Raw genomic sequence first — 3,877 nt, 5'->3', positions numbered from 1 at the left:
AGATTGGTAGACTGGATGAAAAAGCATAGTCCATCTATATGCTGTCTATAAAAAACTCGCTTTAGATACAAAGAAACAAAGAGGTTGAAAGTAAAGGGGTGGGAAAAGATGTTCCATACAAAAAAGTATCAAAAGAGAGCTGGAAGGGCTATATTATTGTCAGAAAAACAGCATCTGAGTAAACAAAGTTACAAGAGACAGAGAAGGAAAATTATATATTGATAAAAGGTAAGATATACCAAGATGATATAATGATTATAAATATATAGGCACCCCACAACAGAGCCCCAAAATATACGAAGCAAAATTGACAGAATTGAAGGTTGTGATAGTTCTACAATAACTGCAGACTTAAATGCACCACTGTCAATCATTGAAAGAACATCTAAATAGAAAATTGGTAAGGAAATAGAGTTCTTGAACAACACTATTAACCAACTAGACTTAATGGACATATACAGAACACTCCACCAAAGAAGAGCAGAATACCACCTTCTCACATGCACATGGAATATTTTCCAAGATAGATCAGATGTTAGGCCACAAATAAAATCTTAATAAATAAAAAAAAATTAAAATAATATAAAATGTCTTCTCAGACCACAAAAATAAAGCTAGAAATCACTAACAGAAGGAAAATTGAAAATTTTATAAATATGTGGAAACTAAACATCACATTATTAAGCAACCAGTGGGTCAAAGAAAAATATGAGGGAATTTAGGAAATATCTTGAGACGAATGAAAACAAAAACACAACAAACCAAAATTTATGGGATGCAGTGAAGCCAGAGCTCAGAGGGAAATTCATAGCTCTAAATGCCTACATTAAAAAAGAATGATCACGAATCAACAACCTAATTTCACACCTAAAGAAACTAGAACAAGAGCAAACTAAACCCAAAGTTAATAGAAGGAAGGAAATAATAAAAATTGGAACAGAGATAAATGAAATAGCAAATAGAAAAACAATAGAATCAATAACACCAATGGTTGATTTAAAAAAAAATCAATAAATCAACAAACCTTTAGCTAGATGACAAAAAAAAAAAAAAAAAAAAAGAGAGAGGAGACATATAAAACTAAAATCAGCAATGAAAGTAGGGGCATTATGACTGGGCTTACAGAAACAAAAAGAATTATAAGAAGGTACTACAAACAATTATATGCCAACAAACTACAGAACCTGGATGAAATGGACAAATTCCTTGAAACATACAAATTACCAAATCTGACACAAGAAATAGAAAACTTCAGCAGACATATAAGAAGCAGAGATTGAATCAGCAAGCAAAAGAAAAGTCCAGGACCAGATAGTTTCACTGCTGAATTCTACCAAACATTTAAAGATGACTTAACACCAATCTTTCTCCAACACTTCCAAAAAATAGAAGAGGAGGGATTACTTTCTAACTCACTCTATGAGGCAAGCATTACCCTGATACCAAAGACAAACACAAGAAAAGAAAATTATAGGCCAATAACTCTTAAAAATGCAAAAATCCTCAACAAAATACTGGCAAACCAAATCCAACAGTATATTAAAAGGATTATTCACCATGACCAAGTGGGATTTATTCTAAGAATACAAGCATGGGTCAACATAAGAAAACCAATGTGATACATCACAAAGAGAAAATAAAAACACTCACATGATCATCTCAATTGATGCAGAAAAGGCATCTGACAAAAATCCAACACACTTTCATGATAAAAACATTCAGAAAACTAGGAATAGAAGGGATCTTTCTCAACATGATAAAAGGCATTAATGAAAACCCACAAAAAATATACGCAATGGTGAAAGACTGAAAGCTTTTCCCCTAAGATCAGGAACAAGACAAGGATGCCCACCATCACTGCTATTATTCAACATTGTACTGCAAATTGTAGCCACAGCAAACAGGCAAGAAAAAGAAAGAAAGAAAGCATCCAAATTGGAAAGGAAGAAGTCAAATTTTTGCAGATGACGTGATTCTATATATAGAAAATGCCCAGGCCGGGGGGGGGGGGGGGGACCCACAAGAAAGCTAATAGAATAAACAAGTTCAGCAAAGTTGCAGGAAACAAGCATGCAGAGTCATTTGTGTTTTTATACACCAGTAAAGAATAATCTGAAAAGGAAACCAAGAAAAGGACTCAATTTACAGTAGCATTCTAAAAGAATAAAATATCTAGGAATAGATGTAATCAAGGAGGGGAAAGCCTTGTATACTGAAAACCACAAAACATTACTGAAAGAAACTAAGGAAGACCTAAACAAATGGAAAGACATCTCATGTTCATGTACTGAAGACTTATTTTCAAGATGGCAATACTGCTTAAAGTGATCAAAAAATTCAATGCAATCCCTGTCAAAATTCCAGCAGCCATTTTGCAGAAATGGAAAAGCTGGTTCTCAAATTAATATGGAATTGCAAGGGGCCCTGAATAGCCAGAACAATCTTGAAAAAGAACAAATTTGGAGGACTCAAACTTCCCAATTTCAAAACTTACTGCAATGCTAAAGTAATTAAATCAGTGTGAAACTGGCATATGAATAGACAAATACACCAATGGAATAGAATTGAGAATCCAGAGATAAATCTGCACATCTATGGCTAATTGAATTTTTTCTTAATTTATTAGAGAGTTTGTGGGTTTACAGAACAATCATACATGAAATACAGGATTCCCATATACCACCCTCTTATTAATGACTTGCATTGGTGTGGTACATTTGTTGCAATTGATGAAATCACATTTTTATAATTGAACTATTAACTATAGTCCATAACTTAGGATTCACAGTTTGTGTAGTGCAGTTCCATGGATTTTTTTTAAAAAATTATTCTAGTAACATATATACAACCTAAAATGTCTCCTATTAACCACATTCAAATATATAATTCAGTCCTGTTAATTAGCCTTACAATGGTATGCTACCATCACTAACACCCACTACCAAAACTTTTCCATCATCCCAAATAGAAACTCCGTACATTTTAAGTCTTAAGTCCCTATTCCCTTCCACCACCCCATTCCCCGTTAATCTATATTCCAGATACTGAATCTATGACTTTGCATGTTGTATTAATTTCAAATCTGATATCATACAATATTTTTTGTATTTTGTGTACCTTTAGCGTCTGATTTATTTCACTCAACGTGATGTCTTCATGGTTCATCCATGTTGTACCATGTATCAGAACTTCATTCCTTTTTATGACTGAATAATATTTCATTGTGTGCATATACATTTTATCCATCATCGGTTGATGGACACTTATGATGCGTCCACCTTTTAGCAATCGTGAATAATGTTGCTATGAACATTAGTGTGCAAATATATGCTTGAGTTCTTGCTTTCAATTCTTTTGGGTATATACTTAGAAGTGGAATTGCCAGGTCATATGCTAATATTAAGATTAACTTTCTGAGGAACAGCCAAACTGTCCTCCACAGCAGCTGCAACATTTTACATCCCTACCAACAATAAATGAGTGTTCCTATTTCTCCACATCCTCTCCAACACCTGTAATTTTCCATTTTTTAATAGTAGCCATTCTAGTGGGTGGGAAATGGTATCTCATTGTGGATTTGATTTGCATTTCTCTGATGACTAATGATGTTGAGCATCTTTTCATGTACCTTTTGGCCATTTGTGAATCTTCTTTGGAGAAATGTTTATTCAAGTCTTTTGCCCAAATTGAATTAGGTTGTCTTTTGTTGTTGAGTTGAGCAATTTCTCTACATAATCTGGATAGTAAACCCTTATTGGACGTGGTTTCCAAATATTTTCTCCCACTGTGTAGGTGGCTGTCTTACTTTCATGATCAAGTCCTCTGAGGCATAAAAGATTTAATTTTGATGAGGTCCCACTATCTACTTTTTCTTTTG

The sequence above is a fragment of the Choloepus didactylus genome, chromosome 7 (assembly GCF_015220235.1).
Source record: "Choloepus didactylus isolate mChoDid1 chromosome 7, mChoDid1.pri, whole genome shotgun sequence".
NCBI lineage: Eukaryota > Metazoa > Chordata > Mammalia > Pilosa > Megalonychidae > Choloepus > Choloepus didactylus.
This window is presented reverse-complemented; position numbering follows the sequence as displayed.